This window comes from Cebus imitator, unplaced genomic scaffold (assembly GCF_001604975.1).
Source record: "Cebus imitator isolate Cc_AM_T3 unplaced genomic scaffold, Cebus_imitator-1.0 Scaffold157, whole genome shotgun sequence".
Classification (NCBI taxonomy): domain Eukaryota; kingdom Metazoa; phylum Chordata; class Mammalia; order Primates; family Cebidae; genus Cebus; species Cebus imitator.
Window position 1 is genome coordinate 1,087,890 of NW_016107472.1, and position 20,167 is coordinate 1,108,056.

The window sequence follows — 20,167 nt, forward strand, 5'->3', positions numbered from 1 at the left end:
TTTTTTTCTGAGATGGAGTCTTGCCCTTTTGCCCAGGCTGGAGTCAGTGACACCATCATCTTGGCTCACTGCAACCTCTGCCTCCCAGGTTCAACTGATTCTCCTGCCTCACCCTCCTGAGTAGCTGGAACTATAGGGTTACACCACCATACCTGGCTAATTTTTGTATTTTTAGTGGAGACCAGGTTTTGTCATGTTGGCCAGGCTGGTCTCGAACTCCTGACCTTGGGTGATCCGCTCACCTCGGCCTCCCAAAGTGTTTGGATTACAGGCATGAGTCACCATGCTCAGCTGGTATGGTTCTTAAAATTTAGGATTCCTATGAATCAGCTGAGGTGCTCACCAACAAAGGTAGAGTATCAGGCTTCAGGCTTTAGTTCTTATAATTGGAATAGGCCTTGATAAGGACCAGAAAATGCATGTTTAACAAAAATGCTAGATGCTTTTGATGCAGATTAGTTTCAGTTGCATTTTGATAAACATAGGACCTCATAAAACTTCCAATTAAAATATTTGATCTTTCTGGATATATTGAAGAGACTAAAAACAGCACATGAATTATCTTTTTCCTTTCCTTTGATCTCAGTCTGCTTTACATGAATCCCAGGGATTCAGCTTTTACATCTGGCTGAGCTAATGACAGCCCTGAAGTAGACTGCAATTGGATAAAGTTGTGTCTATGTACACACACACACACACACACACACACACACACATTATTTGGACTATTCGGTTACTTCATTGCAGTTTTAAAATCTTGATTTCTTGATACCTCAAACTGCTATTGAAGATACAACTATTTACCTTCTCCAAATGATCTTATAATGGCTGTTAATTTATATGTATTCATTTTCACAAAGTTGGAATCAATGTGTTGGTTTCCTTCTTTCTTGTAACATTTCACCATATGCTGGGCTGTAGTTATTTCCATGTATCAACATTTTATTTTATACAGTCATAATATTCTGTGCTGGTGTGTCAAAATATATTTAGTTTTCATTGGTAGCCTTTGGGGATGTAGTTTCTGTTCAATATCAGCTGTATGCAGTAGTAACTTTTTTAAAAATTTTGTCACTTTGGCTGGAGTGCAATTATGTGATCACAACTCACTGCAACTTCCAACTACTAGGCTCAAGTCATACACTTACCTCAGCCTCCCAAGTAGCTAGGACTGCATGTGCACACCATCACACCTGGGTAATTTTTATTCTCTGTAGGAACAGGGTCTCACTATCTTGCTCCGGCTTGTCTCAAACCCCAAGCCTCAAGCAGTCCTCCTCATCTCAACCTCCTATAGCATTGATATCATTGGCATTAAAGGAGTGAACTACCATGTCAAGCCCTCCCCTCTTTTTTTTTTTTTAATTATTGTGAGCAGGAATTATCAAATGAAAATAACATGACACCAATCTTGAAAGATACTTAGGCCAAACACTGATGCATAATTAGCCCACAGAAAATGGGTAATAAATTGAACACAAAATATTGTCAAGGAGTTAACACAATTTTAGGCATTACTAAGCATTGTGTTTTTAGATTTTTGATAGGAACATGGCAACTAGAAATAGATTAAAAAGAAGAGTTGGTGAGTAGCTCCTCCCTGAAAAAATATACCGACTGTATACAAATTTATGAACTTGAGTTTCTAAGCATGGCAGAAGGCAGTTGGATGATATAGAGAGTTGGGTTGAAACTATATTGTGTCATGTCTTCTTGAACAGACAAAATATGTTTCTCTATGACAGATTATAAAGACAAACATTTGTGTTGCAGGAAACTTCAGCTTTTTTGAAATCTGTTGGAAGTCCAATTTGGCTGAAAAAAGGGGATCTGATAAACTTTTGAAAGACTATTTTATTATGAGAGTAAGACAGTCAACATAGGTAAATACCATTCTGGACTTGATTTTAAGTAAGAAGGAAAAACCGATTATTAAAGAAACAGTAAATGTGTAATATAAAGAAAGAGGAGGCTGGTTTGTTTATTCATATGCCATAGACTTTGACAGCCAATTGCTAAAAAGTTTCCTTGAGACTCTAAAAGGAAAATAGATGATGAAGGGTGGAAAGTTCTCTAAGTATAATTCTGGCTATACAAACATCTTGAATAGTTCAATGAGAAAGGCAAAAGGAAGACATCTAAGGAAAATAATTCGGTTACATAAGTATTTCATTCTAAGTCCAGGTTCATAAAAGACTTTTACAAAAGGTGTAACGAGAGATATATAATGAAAGAGAAATATAACAGTATGACAGAAATATGAGAAAAACACCAAGAATATTAAAGCACAGTGAGGCGAATGAGGTAGGCTACAGAGAGAAAGAAAAAAAGATGGCAAAAATGATGATTTCAACTTTGTAGAATAGGAAGAAATTGTAGGTCCATGGCTTCTAAGAAAGGTGCAGGAAAACATAAGACTTACAGATGCTGTTTTAATTCTTTAAGGGAGATAATGGCAATGCCAGAAAATATAAACTAAACAACTTAATTTTAATTCTTATCAGCATTTGGGATAGGACTTTTTAAAATAGAAGGCTTGTGAACCTTTGGAAAAGAACGCAATGATCACTAGCAATCAATATACATTCACGAAGAACTAGTGAAGCCACATTGATTTTATATCGTTTTAAAATAGTGATTGATTGATGGTAATTTAGGGAAGAGTAATTGCTTTAGCACCTCTTGATTTCAGTGAAGGGTTTGATAATTTTTTGATGTTATTTAGAGTAAAATGGTAAAACAACACTTCATAGATTTGTAAGTGAATTAATGATTCCCAGTCTAACAGTTACTGTTCAATATTTAAGGAGCGAAGTCTTCATTTACTAGAAAATGGCTCTGTCCTTGACATTATCCAGTTTAAAATTTATACTGGTGACTTGAATGAAGGAATATATTGTGTACTACATAGCACACGTGGGTTATATATAAAACTAAATCCCACTTAGACAATTTTGTGTCAGATGCTGGTTACTCAGATTTGACTCCTGGATGCCACAGATGAGTCTGAGTCAGGTAGAGACACACTAAACAGAGGACGTGAAGGATTTGTTGACTGTAACAATCTGTGAAAAGAACTGCTGAGAAGAGTTTCCCTGCCCCCCACCATGTTAGGTTGAATAATGGCACCTCAAAGATATCTACATCTGAATCCTTGGAACCTGTGAGTTTGTTACCTTACATGGAAAAGGCACTTTGCAGATGTGATTATGTTAAGCACCTTGAGATGGGGAAATTATCCTGCATTCTCTGGGTGTACCCAGTGTAATCACAAGCATTCGTATCAGAAGGGCCTAGGAGAGTCATAATCAAACAGGAAGATGTGGAGAGTGAAGCAGAGGACTGGGGAATGTGGGCAACCTCCAGAAGCTGCAATTGAAAAAGGGAGTCCTTCCCACTGCTTCTAGAGGGAACAAAGCCATGGACTTTCAATCTCCAGGGCTGTTCGATAACAAAGTTATGTTGTTTTAAGCAACCTAGTTTGTGGTAATTTATGACAGCATCAAATGGAAACAAACATGCCCATATACAAAAAACTAAAGGACATGTGATAAAAGCTGGTATGAATTTCTACTTTCTCCTCAGAGGTGAACAGGTGATAACCGTTAACTAGTAGGGCTAAAAGAACCGTCCCCTAGCTTAAACCCACCTCTGCATGTCTTACGGTGCTCTTGTTCCATTTTGTGGCATAACTGATTTTGTTCCATCTACTATGGCATAACTAATTCTTGCTTCAGTGCCCTTATTACTGGCACTATGCTAAATTTTAGTTGGTGGAATATCAGCTTTTCAGTGTTGGCATTTCGTCAGATGGTTTTTGCCGAAGGGTTTGTTTCCTCCAAATGCTAGAACTACCTATAGCATTTTGTAGCTCTCTATCTCCCCAGTACAAATATGTTCTGCATTTTTAAAATTTGTGTTAAGAGCGCTGTGCTCTGACACCATAGTTCTTGGTGCACTATGTCAATAGGAGGGAAATTTGAAATCCTCTTGGGAAAATAAGGCATTCAGTTAAAAAAGAAACCCAATCAGAGTGGTTTCAGAGGAAGTCTGGATGGGGAAATTATATCAGTGAAAAGTGAGGTGTTCAGCCTATAATGATAGAGGAGGGATAATGGATGGAGCCCTAAGAACCAGTTCTTTTCATGGTAAATCACCCAAACAACCAAGCCCATTTTTAATACTTCAGATGAAGGTATAACAGTCATCTCCACAGAGAGGAAAAGGGGGGTGTCTTGTCATAGAACCACCTCCATCATTGAATACTTTACGATGTTTATAATTTATTCAAAAATTTATTGTCAAGTTTAACTACCTTGGTCCAGCCCTTCGAGTCTGAATCAAAAGATGACACCTGCACAAAAGCCAGAAGTCATAATAAAGGCATGTTTTACATTCAGACAGCAAGCCAATAGGTTATCACCACCCGTGTTCCCATAAAAAAGGAGATAATGCCCTCTTTGTGAGCAAGGGAATAAAACTGTCAGATTTCTACCAACACCACACTCTCCAGAATCCTCAGGACAACATAAACTGCTCATGAAAGGGAGATAGAACCACACACCATCATAAAAAAAATATATTTAATTTGGAAAGCCACCATATAACATAAAATACAACATGATGCAAAAATACTTTGGTTATATAGAAATTTAGTCACTGTACAGACCATTTTACAACAATATCTGGCTTTATGCAGCATGAAAGATACTCGATGGTATTAAACTAGTATTAATTACTAGTTTAAATTGAAGACTCATCCAATGACTTTTTCAAAGTATTCAAAAATAAGTTTGGGGCAAAGATACAAAAATAGTATTAATATTTTACCCAAATAAATATTCAGCTCAATTAATACAAGCCCAGTCAGCAGCTTTCCAAGTAACAGGTGGCTAAATTGGAAATAAAAAAATATCTGATGAGTGAACAGCACCAAAATTGGCCATTTTGAGGCCTCGTCCCGATGGCTGCCAAAACTCACGGCTGAATCTATTTAGTCTCCATCAGCATTCTTAGCTCTGCCCTAGTTAGGTTTATATTATTAGTCAAGGAAATTACAAGAAACTATAGGCCAGTTACTTAGAAGCATGTATCAAGACAAATGTCAAAGACAGTTCTGCAGTGAAAAACTTGTCTGATCTTACCAAGTAAAGATAGTTTTAAAAAGGCCTTTCCAACCTAGCGAATTGAGAATATTTTAAATCCCCATTCAGTTCTCCAGTTAGAATATTAAGAGGGAATTTCCTTAGCATGTCAACCAACAGTGATCAAATACTGATAATATGGAATGTAAAAATGAGACCACTAAGCACAGTCAGCCCTCTGTATATGTGGGTTCTGCGTCTGTGGCTTCAATCAGCTATGTATCAAAAATATTTTTTAAAAATCCACAAATTTCCAAGAAGCAAAATTTGAATGTGCCGTGCACAAAGTACTTCTTTGAATCCAAGCAAATAAAGTGATGTGTAGGCATTGTATTAGGTATTATAAGGAATCTAGAGATAATTTAAAGTATACAGGAAAATGTGCATAGATTTTATGCAAATATATTTGATATGAGACTTGAGCATCCACAGATGTATCTGTAGGGATCCTGGAACCCCATGGATACTGAGGGGGCAACTGTACTTTATCATTGGGGAGGATGGGAAAGAGAATCCTTTTAAAATTTGTAGAGGATATTATTTGAATGCCCTGCTATTGAATAGACACTAGCCACAGTGTTTTCACCTGAGACTGCCCTGAAGCCCACATTTACTGCTGATCTTGATAGTTATCTGCCATAATGTCTCTCTGACCTCTGCCTCACAAATCTTGTTAGTTGTTAAGACTCAGCTTAGATGTTATTAACTTTGAGAAGATATGACTTCCTGCCTTGGGCTTGATGCTTTCTTGAGGAGCTCCTATAGAATGCTGTACTCTTTCTGTTCTATTTCTGGTACCATTGCCAGTTTATTATTTCACCTACTGGATTAAACCATTTAAGGGACTTTCATTTAGATAAATGCATTTATAACAATTCTGACACATTGCAGATGCACATTGATTTGTTGAGTGAATGAAAAAATGAGTGCATATAGAGCTTCCCCATATACCAGAATAGAACAGACATCTGTAAGTTTCTTAGCAGTAGCCTCTCAAGATAGGACTTTAGCACTTAATGGTCTCTACTAGAACGTAAGTGCCGTTAAAGCAATAACTTAGTTGCTTTATTTATTGTTGTGTACCTAGCACAAAGACAAGCATCTGATATATAGTAGCTACTCTGTAGATGTTAAATGAAAGATTAAGTATAAATTAATAAACAGAGACATTTGAAATAACACCCTGTTTTTAAAAAATCTACGAGAAGCATCTCAGATGACCATAATTATAACTTGAATGGTATTTTACAGTTCCCAATATATACTTATTTACTTTAATTGTATTAACAACTTTGTTTTGTGGATTTTATTATAAAAACTCCCATTTTGCAGATAAAGAACTTGAGCTGAGGGAATGGTACAGCCAGAACAGAAACTCTGGTTCTATGACTACAAATTTTGGGATATTTCCACTAAACTGGAACTTTCTCAATCCATGACATTAAACTTAATGATCAGGTGGGAAAAAAAAATCTATTTTCAACTGTTTTCTTTCGGATATGGACATCTGAAAAATCTGGTCACAAAATGACTAAAAGTAAAAATAAATCACTATAGTTTCCTGAAAAACATAAATGAAAGGTGTTATAAGAAACCGTATCTGGGGTACAATTCTCTTCTCTGAAAACAGTAGAAAATCAACAAAAAATATAAACTGTGAGACATTCCATAGACAAGACAAATATGATTTTTAACTCATTAGGTGAGACTGTGAAATGTATGCCCTCAGTGACAAGCAGTTGACAAGTCTTGGAATAATCCCGAAAGAATAAATTATTTGTAGGAATCCATATAGGCACTAGTTATTTGTAACTGTCTTGTAGGTAATAATAAATAGCGATGACAGAAAAAAATTGTAAGACTTTTATTCTTATTTACTGTTTAGGAGAAGATGACATCAGTTCAACTTTTAGATGTGCAAATAAATGACTGGAGTTGGTTTTGTAATCGGATTCTATGTCTCTTCATCTAGTCAGTGACACATTTAAAGTCATTGTCTGAAATAGGTCCTGTATGATTTTGGTAGGCTGAATAATGCCCTCTTCCAGAAGATGTCCACATCCTAATACCTGGAATAGACAAATGTTACCTTATATGGCAAAAAGCAGTTTTATGGAGTATGATTAAAGTAAGGATTTTGAGATGCAGAGATTGTTTCGGATTATCTAAGTGGGCCCTAGATGCAATCACAAGTATCCTTATAAAAGAGCATGAGGAAATTCTTTCATCCAGAGGGAGATTTGACACAGACAGAAGAGGGGAAAGCAATGATAACAACAGAGGCAGAGACTAGAGGGAAGCATTCACTCCAAATGTGAAGTATTTCCAGGGCAAAGAATGCCTGGAACTCCCAGAAGCTGGAAGAGGCAAGGAACAAGTTTCCAGCTAGAGCATCTTAAGAGAGGGTGGCCCTGCTGACACATTGATTTTGGCCCAGTGTAACTTATTTTGGACTTCTGGTCTATACAATTGTGAAATAATAAATTTCTATAGTTTAAGCTACCAGGTTTGTGCTACTAAAGTAATGCCTTGACTTAGCTGAGGGAGTTTGATAGAATTAATGGGGGACAAGAGCCTTTTGAACCTGACTGTGGTCTTGAAAATGGGAAATCATCTCCTTATTATTAGAAGAGGACTCACTCTGTTGTTACCCTTCGATAACGAATTCAAATTGGATTTGAACATTTTTAGGGTTAACAAATGAGGCAACCAAGTGCCAAACACGATGCAGGGAATAGTTTTAGAAAAATTTTATGTTAAATCGTGTCCACTAAAAAGTTGAGAAATGACTCTTAGGTTTTTAGCTTGGGCAATAGGGGTCATGGGGGAGACTACTGGAGAAGGCAATTGAGTTAGTGTGAGCAGGAGTAGAAAGAGTTTCATTTTGGACACATGAAATTTACGGTCTCTGTTAGATACCTACTCATACTAAGTAGCATATGAACATATAAATTTGAAGCTCAGGGAAGATATCAAGGCAGGAGACAAACATTTGAAAATAATAAGCACAGAGTTGAAACAGGGTAAATGCTGAAAATCTGATTTACATTTTTCTTCTGGGTATCTAATATACTGATGCTAATTTTATTGATCAGAGCCTTATTTTAAAACAGTATTACTGTTCTGTGCCATTTTTGCAATACTCTTTTGCCAAATTAAGATTATACAAAATATCATTGAATGCCTTTTACCATTCATCCTTTAAAAACTGTGATGCTCAATGAAGTCATTTACATACAAGTGAAATGTGAGAAAATCTATCCACACTAGGTATCTTTTTCTCACTAAAGTTGACAGCGATCTGAGCATTAAGTTTTAGCAGGTTTTTTAAAGAAAAATTCAGCAGGGAGTATAGACAGACTCCTTGCTAAAATCATCACAGAAATTAAAAAATAGAATACTATGATAAGCATCATTGTACTGGATGTAATTATACATTTTTTTACTTTAGAAAGATATTTCCAAAAACTAACTCTTGTAAGATAACTTTCTGTACTGAACTACTAAAGATAGTACAGAATTTGTTGTGTTAATGGAATAATTTTGTTTTTTGTTTTTTGGGACAAGATCTCACTCTTGTCACCCAGGCTGGAGTGCAGTGGCATCATCACAGCTCACTGCAGCCTTGAAGTCTTGACCTCAAGAGATCCTCCTGTCTCAGCCTCCAACAGCTAGGATTACGGGCCTGCACCGCCATGCCCAGCTAATTTTTTTGTATTAACTTGCCATGCTGCCCAGGCTCGTCTCAAACTCCTGGCTTTAAGCAGTCATTCTGCCTTCACCTCCCAAAGTGCTGGGATTACAGGCATGGGCCATTGTGGCCAGTTTGTTTTTTTTTTGAGTAGATAAAAATACACTAGAGAAACTCTTTCCTTATGACATCCTCACTAAAACTACTCAAGTCTATAGGTAATATGATGGGTGCTGTAGTTGTGATACACAAATATGGTCATACAATTTTATTCCTTTTGCTGCTGCTTATAATAAAATACCTGAAACTGGATAATATGTAAAGAAAATAAATTTATTTCTTATAGTTATGTAGGCTGAGAAGTCCAAGGTTGAGGAACTGCGTTTGGTAAGGACTTCTTGCTGTGAGGAACTACATAGTCTTGAACTGGTACAGGGCATCACATGGTGAGAGGGTTGAGCATGCTAGCTCAGGTCTATCTTCCACTTTTTATAAAGCTACCAGCCCACTCCATGGTAACCCATTAATTCATTAATCCATTAATCCATTAATTGATTGATTTATTCATGAGGTCAGAGCCCTCATACCACTTCATCATCTCTTAAAAGACCCTATCTCTCACTACTGCCATGTTGAAGATTAAGTTAAACATGAGTTTTGGAGGGGAAAAACATTCAAAACATAGCACATAGCAGTGGTTTCCTCAGCTATGCTTCTGAAGGTGGCCATTCTCAGAGTCAAGTGCTTTATCCATCAAAGGGAAACTTTATAAGTGATTTTTGAAGGTTTTTTTCCCTCCTTATCCACTGTAAGAAAGAATCACAGTTTAACCACTTTGGGATCAGTCCATTTCGTGAAGAATTTGAAATAAATTCTAGCTTTAAAAAGTAAAATATGAACTACAAAGTCTCTTGAAGAAATTTTCATAATTTTCTAAATCAGGCAAAGATTTCAAAGGTGTCCTGGGTATAACCTGGAAAAGAATGACTTTTAATTAGGAAGTTCCATCTCACCATATTAATCAGTCAATGCCACATTACTCTGTGTACATTTAAAAAATAATAGCAAATTGAAGAAACACCTGTTTATGCCATGCCAGAGAAACTTATTTCAGACTTGCCCTCACACTGTAATCAAATAGACAATTAGAGGGAAAAAAGACATACAAATAGTTTAAAGATACTGCAATTGAAAAAAAATATTAAAGGTCAGATCTGGGCTAGAATGATAGTTTAGATTAATAGGAAGCCACAGATACAAAAGAAGTCTGTACACATTTACAAGCTCTTTCCCATGGACCTGCATGGATTCTCAACATTGGGAGCAAGGCAAGTGAGAAGAGAGAGATCCTTTAAATATAAAACCCACCAATTTGCCTGGACCTTTCTCTTTTGTGAAGCACAGGCTATTTGGTGGAGATCAGAAAACTGCCTTTCTCCAAGGGACCAGGTAAAGATCCACTGTTTCTGGTGGGGAGGGTAAAGGACAAGACTGCCTGCTCTGGGGGAGAGTAGAAAACTCTTTCACCCTGGACTCAGGTAAAGATACACTGCTTCTGAAGGAGGCATAGAAACAAAAGTTCCTAGCCACGTGATTCTACACTGATATCACAGCGGGGGCAATATAAAACACTCTTAAAGATACAAATTAGAGTTTGCATGAAGAGAGCAGAGAAAGTTTGACATCATAGGCCCAGGCAAACAAAGCCTGTCTAAGACATAGTCTGGACTCTGGTAATGGAGAAAAAAAAAAAAAAAAATCCTGCCTTTAATACAAGCCCGATGCTTAGTAATGAGCAATAGGTTTCTAATTCTGGGGTTGAAACAAGAACATTGAAAGAGAGCCTCTGTGTTGTTCAGGTGAACTGGGATTGCAAAAGTTGATATGTAGCAGGAATACTGAGAAAAACCCTTAAGAACCTTAGATCTCACATTAAGCGCTAAGTAACATCACTCTTTGTGGAGGAATTTGAAGTCTGTGTTTTATTGAAAGTATCTACAACAATGACAAAGAATTGAAAATTCATTTCAGTACCTGATTAACCCCAGACTAAATGCCTGACAAAAAAAGAGACATCCTCATTTCCAGGTATAAATACTACTTTACTCAGTCTCTATTTTTCTTCTACACGTGATGGCTGCCATTCAAATTACAAAATAAACAAAATTGTCAATACATGAGGCCATCAATATAAACAGACTCAGAGATGGCCCAGATGTTGCAGCTATTATACAGCAACTTCAAAATAACTATAACTAATATATTAAAAGATACAGTAGAAAAGGTAAGCAACATGCATGATGGGGAATTTCAGCAGAGAGAAAGTACAAATAAGAGTTAAATAAAATGGTTGAAATTAAAAAAAAATCAGATACAAAGGATTACTATTAGAAGCTCATGGATCCTTATCCAAAATTTTGTTCAGATGTCTTGACTGATGATACCATACACATACACAGGGTGCATGAAAGGTTTATTACCTACATAATGAGAAAGATTTATGGTAAGTTTTCATGGTCGATTTTATTTTATGGTAATTTTTACTTTATAAAAATAAGTTTATTTTATATTGGATAAGTGGCGGAGCAACATGACGGGTTCTGTCCTTGGGCTGTGGCTTGTGTGGTATACATGTACCTCCCATCAGCACCAAAGGAAAGAACACTTGTGCTTTACTCTCAGCTTGTGCAGATGTGGGGCAGAAGGAAAAGGCAGGTATGAAGTCCAAAACTTGTCAACAATCAAACATCAAAAAAATAGAGTAACTTTGTTTTTGTTTTTGTTTTTGAGATGGGGTCTCACTCTGTCACCCGTGCTGGAGTACAAGTGATGTGATCATGGCTCATTGCAGCCTTGACCTCCCAGACTCAGATGATCCTCCTACCTCAGCCTCTTGAGTACCTGGGACTACCTGCAAGCACCACCATGCCTGACTAATTATTGAATTTTTTTGCCCAGGCTAGTCTCGTACTCTTGGGCTCAAGTGATCCACCTGCCTTAGCCTCCCAAAGTGCTGGGATTACAGGTGTAAACCACTGCTCCTGGCCCAACACTTTTTATTACAGAAGTTTATCAAAAGAGTTGACACAGAAGAGAAAGTAATTGCTAAAATTAAAAACGGAGCAATTAAAAAATTATCTAAAGTGAAGCATAAACAGAAAAAAGTGAAAAAAAAGAATAGATTATCTAAGAATTAGATACTATCAAATGGTTTAATGTTCATGTGACTGGATTTCCACAGAGAGGTGAGAGAGTAAAGGAGAAATAATAAGGGCTAAGAATCTTCCCAAAATAATGAAAGGTATATGTTACAGATGAAGGGGCTCAGAGAATACCAATAAGGATAAATACAGCAACAACCTCTCTCTCTCTCTCTCTCTCTCTCTCTCTCTCTCTCACACACACACACACACACACACCCCTAAACCTAGACTCGTCACAGTAAAAATAATGAGAATGAAACATAAAGAGAAATCTTAAAGACAGGCAGAGAAGCCACTAAGTGCATTTAGAGGAATAAAGATAAGAATTTCAACACACTTCTCATAACAAATATGCAAACCAAAAGACAATGAAGAGGCATACTAGAAGTACCAAAAAGAAAAAACTGATCAACATAATTCTATATTCAGAGGGAAAAAAATATTTCTTTTTGAGTTGAGGTCTCTGTTGCCCAGGCTGGAATGCAGTGACATGATCATAGCTCACTACATCCCGGGCTGCAGCAGTCCTCCTCAACCACGTGAGTAGCTGGGACTACAGGTGTGTGCCCCCATGCCTGGCTAATTTTTAAATTTTTTGCAGAGGCGGGGTCTTGCCATGTTGCCCAGACTCCTCTGCCTTGGCCTCTCAAAGTGTTGGGATTACAGGCATGAGTCACTGTATCTGGCCCCAGAGAAACATATGTTTAAAAAAATAACATTAAAGAAAAATATGTTTAGAGTAAAAACAAAAAAAAAAGTGGAAATTTATAGCCAGCAGACCTGTGCACCAAGAAATATTATATACAGAAAGAGTATGATGCCAGATGGAAATTTGAATTTGCACAAAAATAGAAGAGCCCTGGAAATTGTAAAATTGATAATAAATAAAAGAAAATGTTCCTTAATTTATAAGAACTTTAAAAGACAAATGTCTAAATAAAAATAGTAACAAGTATTGTGAGGCTTATATCATGTAGAAATGAATTGAATGACAGCAACAATGCAAAGGCTGAAAGAGAGGAAATGGAGGTATACTGTTTTAAGTTTCTTACTCTATACATGAAATATTATCGTATTTGAAAGTAGATTGCGATGAATAAAAGACATGTTATGTAAATCTTAGAGCAACCACAAAAAAGTAAACAGAGAAGTTAAGCTGAAATAAGGCATCTAACTCCGTTTTAAAATGTTTGTTGACAGATTTTAAGCCTAATTCCTTTATCTTCCTCTTCTGCACACTTTTGGGCAAGCTAATAAAAAATTCTAGGTGCTCCCTCCTTTGGCAGTTTGGGAAATTCAAACCACACAAGCCCTACCCACTGTGCAGGAACTGTTACCCCAACACCACCATCTAACCACCACAAAAACCCCAAGCTAATCTCCTTTCTCTGCTCTTTCATGTAGTTTTCGGACTTTCTGGGGAGCTTCCTGCAGATAGCCTTAAATATGAATAATAATCTTTTCTTTCCTTTTTGGTGTCTGTGTGTCACTGTTAGTCTTAACACCTGAAGCAACTTTTGGTTGGGTGTCCATCATATTTCTGCAGGTTGGTCAACACTTAAGTCAATTGAGGAGATAATATGCTTTTAAAAAATATGCAATTGATCCAAAAGAAGGCAATGAAAGAGGAATAAAAGAAGGAAAAATCGCTGGAACAAGTGGAAAACAGAAAGATTATATATTCAAATACAACATGTCAATAATTACATTAAATGAAAATTGTAAAAACTCCAATGAAAAAACAAAACACTATTATAGGTTGTATACAAAGAACCCATTTTAAATATACCTCCATGGTTAGGTTAAAAATAAAAAGATGAAAAAATATATACCATGGTAACCCTAATGAAAAGAGGATGGAGTGGCCATATTAATAAAAAACAAAGTACACTTTGAAACAAGGAATATCACTGGGGATAAAAATGGACACTACACAATAATAAAATAATTAATCTATAAAAACAATTCTAAATGTGTATATATAAACAACCGTGCTTCAAGATACTTAAGGGGAAACTGATAGAACTGAAGGAAGAAATGCACAAATTCATGTTAATAGAGCCTGTAGACAGAAAATCAATGAGAATGTGAAAGACCAGAACAACACTGTCAAGCAATTTGAACTAAATGACATTTATGGGATAACAATAGCAGAATCACAATGTTTTCATATGTACCCGGAACATTTGCCAAGATAAATCATATTTGAGACCACAAAACAAATCTGAACAAATTTAAAAGGCTTCACATTATACAAGACGTATTTCTGGACCACAACATTTGATGACAGGAAGGTACCTAGAAAATACTCAATAATTGAAAATTAAGCAGTCTTTTTCTAAATAATTCATGGGTTATACAATAAGCCTTAAGGTGAATGAGAAACTAATTTTAATGAAATAAAAATTAAAACAGCAAGTAGAAATGTGTGGAAAGAATGGGGCATGGGTGGCTGGCTTCTCTAATCCCAGAGCTTTGCGGGGGGGCCAAGGTAAGAGGATCACTTGAGACCTAGAATCTGGGCAACTTAGCAAGACCCCATCTCTAAAAAAAATAATCATAAGAAGAAAAAACAAAATTAGCCAGGAGTGGTGGTGTACACCAGTAGCTCTGGCTACTTGGGAGGCTGAGGTAAGAGGATCGCTTTGAACCCAGAAACTGGAGATTGCAGTGAGCTGTGATCACACCACTGCATTCCAGCCTGGGTGAAAAAGAGAGACTGTTCTGAAAAAAAATTGTGTGAAATGCAAGTAAAGAAAGTTTAGTGAGGTACTTATAGTATGAAATATTTGTATTAGAAAAGAAGTAATGTTTTAAATCAGTAATCTAAAGTTACACCTTTAGATGCTAGAAAAGAAGAACAAATTAAGCCCAAAGGAAGCAGCAGGAAGACAATAATAAATAATAAAGAAATAAATAAAATGGAAGACAATTGAAAATCAATGAGACCAAAAGCTTACTTCTTGAAACTATTTAAAAGTTAATAAACTTTGAATCAGACTGAAGCAAAATCAGTCCACCAGTATTGAGAATGAGTGCAGGAATATCACTTTGGTTCCTGTAGAGAGTAAACAATAACAAGGGAATAATATGAACAAATTTATGTCAAAAATTATACATTTTAGATGAAGTAGACAAATTCCATGTAAGATAAAAACTGAAAACTCACTCAAGAATAAATTAACTAAATGAAGATATGTCTTTTAAGTAAATTGAATTTATAGTTAAAAACCTTCCCGTACAGAAAACACAAATCCAAATGGATTCACTGGTACATTCTACCAAAAATTTAAGAAAGACATAATGCCGGTTCCAAAAAAAAAATTCAGAAAATAGAAGAGGGAACACTTTTCTGATACCATAATTATATTACAAGAAAATAATTACATGGCAGTATTTCTCATGATTGCAGATGCAGAAATGTTTAACAAAATATTAACAAGTTGAATAAAATACCATATATACAAGTATAATATACTTTATGAGAAGAGAGAATTTATCTCAGGAATGCAAATTTGTTTCACATTTGCAAAATCTATCAATGCAATTCATCCTTTAAATACATTAGAAAAACACATGTTCATAATAGTTACAGAAACATAATCTGAAAAAATTCAACATGCAGACATGAGTTTTTAAAAATCCTAATTAAAATGGGGGAAAGATCTTAAAAAGAAGATGCAAAGTGACAAGATTTTCACTTTTTGATTTCAATAAAAAACTTACGATCAAGCAACAGTAATCAACACTGTGTATTATGGTGTGCAGATGAATATACAGATTATAAGACTAGAAATAGACCCACATATATATGCTCAATAGATTTTCCACAAAGATGTTGAAGCAATTCACTTGGAGAAAGGACACTTCTAAACAAATTGTGATGGAAAAGCTGGATATTAATTTGAAAATAAAATTGATTCCCACCTCACACAATGTGTAAAAAATAAGTACAAATTGATCAGATACCTAAACATAAAGATAAATCCATAAAACTTCTAGAACACATAAATCTGTAACATTACTAAAATATAAAAGAAAATCTTCATGACATGAGATTGTACAAAGGCTTCTTAGGGCATGACAGCATGAACGAAAGGAGTGATAATTGCTCATAACCAAAATTAAAAATTCCTTCATTGAATAAAAAAATTAAAGAGTCAATCCATGGAGTGGCAGAAAATATTTACATAAATTAAATGTGCATAATATATGAGTTGCACAGATATTTCACACAAGAAGATATGTGAATGGCCAATAAATATGTGAAATGTTTACTATCATTTACCATCAGGAAATGCAAAATTGAAACCACTACGTATACATTACCATGACCAAAAATTTTAAGAGTGGCAGTGACAAGTGCTGTGGAGAATGTAGTGATTAGAACTCTCATTCATGTTAGTGGGAATATAAAATGCCACAGCCAACTTGCAAAAACAGTGTGGTAGTTTCTTATAAAGTTATGGATATACTTACAATGCAACTTAGCAATTTCTAGATATTTATCCAAGACAATGAAAACATACGTCCACACAAAGATTTACATACAGCTATTCACATAGATTTATACACAGAGTAGCTTTATTTGTAATGGCCCAAAACTGGAAACAATTCAACATTTACGAATATGTCAATAGATAAGCTAATTGTACACACATGCACACAAACAATGGAATACCATTATGCAGTAATGAAGTGAATGGAGCTACGGATGTACACGTCATTGCGGGTCAGTCTCAAAAATGTTGCATGAAATAGGCTGGGTAGAAAAGCATATACTATATTATTTCATTTATGGAATAATTTAGAGTAGGCAAAGCTCATTTATAGTGACAGAAAGCAGATCAATGGCCGTCTGGTGTCATGAGTGTGGTGATTAATGTGAAAGGGCACAAGAGTGTGGGTCATATAAATGTTCTATTTGTTGGTTGTGATGGTTGTCATATTTGGCAGCATTCATGACTGGACACCTAACATAGATGAATTTTATTATATGCAAATTACATCTTAATAAAGTTGACTTTAAAAAACTCAGTAAGTCTAGAGAAGGGATGCTGAATTGATCAAAGGGACTTGGGAAGATGAGAAATCTTGGGACTCCCACTTGGAAAGATGGTAAATATCAAATAAGATAGAAGGCTTTAAAATTAGAATTTTTAAACTTGAATTGATAATTTAAATAAATGACAGCTTCTAGTATGTCACAGAAAAGGTAGCAATGTTATAAAACTAAATAGCCCAAGAAGTCAGTTTGAATTAAAAAGAAGCAGGTTTAACAGTAGATCATGAAAAACAAAGTCATATATTGTTAGCAGGCAGAACATCAATAAAGTTTAAGTTTTATAGTTATTTTTGTAGCAGTACGTCAAGAATGGAAATTCTGTCCTTCCACAACGGGCTTAAGTGTAAGGTACTTTAATCTCTCTCTCTCTATCTTGCACAAAGTTAGCCTTTCTGTGCATATTTCACTGACTTACCTTTTGTTTCTTAACTACTCTGTGAATATTCTCTATATGTTAATGTCACCTGTCATTGAGTCCACGGCTTCCTTACTTCTGTTATGACACATTTTAAGTTGTATAAGGAAACCTAAAAGCATGTTTTCATAGTTTTCCTAGCACCCAAGACAGAAACTAATGAATCACAGGGACTCTGTACCCTGTACCTGAATGTAATCTCTAGTGAAATTTTGTTTCTCAACCCTAATGTTCTTAGCAGTTTGGCATCTCCTTTACACAGTTCTGCAGTTTAGCAATGGGAAAGTAAAAATTTAAAAACTTCAGTGAAAGAGTGAGGAAACTTGAGTTCTGGCTCTGTGAGTGAGTTTTTAATCTTGTAAAATTTATCTAATCTCTCTGGTTTTAGCTTTTTCACCTATAGAATGGGGATAAAACCTGACTTCATTACTCCAGAGGATGTTATGAGACTGAAATGAGATAATGTTTGTAAAAGTGACTACTTAACTTGCAAGTTCAATATGAATACGTTATCATCATTATGTTTACCTTGACATTGTCAGACCTTAAAAATTGTACCTGCCTTTGGGCCTAATATATGGAATTCACAATGTCCCTGTCATGGCTTGGTTATATTTCCATTGCCAACATAACTTTTAAAGAGAAGGAGTAATTGAGTTTCTTTATATCCATTCTTTTTAACAGTTGGATAAAAAACACTTTTCAAATTCTTACTTTAAAAGAAAAACTAGAAAAATTAACTTTATTACTATTCTTCGTTTTGATTTCTCCTATATTAATCACTACCTTATTTTCCATATACTCAGCCACTCATATTTCATTATTTATACCTTGAAAGGTTTTCATTTAATTCCATTGAAACATGTATTAGTATGTTCTCCTTCATTTACCTAAAATTGGGAAAAATTAAATGTAAATATAAAAATGCAGTGACACAAAAGCAATGAGTTTTACATTATCAACCTGTCATACAAAAAATTTAGGTTTTGTAGTGTACACCCTTTTCCTAAAAGATGTGGCAAGCATAATGCAACACTAAAGAAGTGCAATAAACTTTGTATGAAATGGAAACATGGAAATACTCATTTATTTGAACTTAAGAGTATGGCAAAGCAGCATATGATCAGGGGTTGTTGCATCAGCATCTGCAGGAACCAAAAGAGTGATGGAACAAAACTCTTAAAACTACATGTTATTTGCCATTTTTTAATGTCCTAGTTTTCCAACATTTTTTCAGCTTATACACAGTTCTCTCCGCTCAGTGGCATGTGCACTTTCTCAATGAAGTTTATGATGTTTTCATAAAATCAAGTAGTCTCTGACAGATTTATTTCCAATCCTTCCATTAAAGCTCATTCTCTCCATTCTTATTATGGAGGTAAGTTACCATCATATCATGAACTGATCATTTGTAGCCCACTGTCAATAAATGGCAGACACCATGGTATTTCATTTCATTTTAAACATATCATGATTTTTTAAATGGTGGACTTTAACTATTTTGTAAAATTCCAATATTTGTTTTACTACCACAGGAAATATTTCCTAGTATTTTTGGGAAAAAACCTAAGTGCTCAGAAATATGTAAAATATACACCAGAGGCACAAATTGGTGAATAATCAAATATGCTGATTGGGAAACTAGACAGGAAGTGACCCTTGAGCTTGGTATAAAAGAATGAGCATGAATTTCCAGGGAGATAAGAAACGGAGTACCTTCTGTTAAAAGAAAATAGATGAGGATATTGAAGTTGTGGGGAACAAGCCTGGAAAAATAAGTAAAGTTAGATTAAAGAGGTCCAATGAAGGAGCCTGGACTTAACTCTGCAGTCAAAGAGGAGATGCCAAAGCATCTTTTAAAAGTAATAGCTTTATTGAGATTTATTGATAATTCATCTTTTAGTGTTCATTCAGTGGTTTCTGCTATAGTCACAGAGTTATGCAATGGTCACCACAATGTGATCTCAAAATATCTTTATTATTCTCCAAAACACTCTGTACCCATTAATACTTGCCTATCATTTACCCCGTCCTCATGCCCTAGCAATCACCAATTAATTTACTTCTGTCTCTATGGAACATATTCACTACATTTTATGTAAATGGAATTTTACAATATGTGATATTTTGTGACTAGTTGCTTTTACTCAACATAATGTTTTCCAGGTCCATCCATGTTGTAGCATGTATCAGCACTTGATTTCTTTTATGGCTGAATAATGTTACATTTCATAGAGGTACTACACCTTTTAAATTCATTTATCAATTGCTTGATATTTGAGTTTTCCTTTTTGGCTATTACAAATTCTGCTGCTATGAACATATGTGTACAAGTTTTGTGTGAGCCTATATTTATATTTCTTTTGGGTATATAGCTAGAAGAGGAATTACTGGGTTTTATGGATAACTTTATGTTTAATTTTTGAGGAACTGCCACCCTACTTTCTCAAGAGACTGCACCATTTTACATTTCCACCAGCAATACATGCGGATTCCAATTTCTCTGTATTTTTAGAAACACATGTTAGTGTCTTTTTTATTTCAACTATCCCAGTGAGTGTAAAGTGGTATTTTATTGTGGTTGTGATTTGTGCTCCCCTGATCATTATTGATCTTGAGATTTTTACATACTTATTGGTCATTTGTATG

General features: G+C 35.3%; 1 long non-coding RNA gene across 1 annotated transcript in view; it reads left to right on the top strand.

Moving 5' to 3' along the window:
* LOC108314593 overlaps nt 1-20,167 on the top strand; it is a 180,369-nt gene that overhangs the window by 125,699 nt on the left and 34,503 nt on the right. The gene's annotated exons all lie outside the window — the stretch shown is intronic.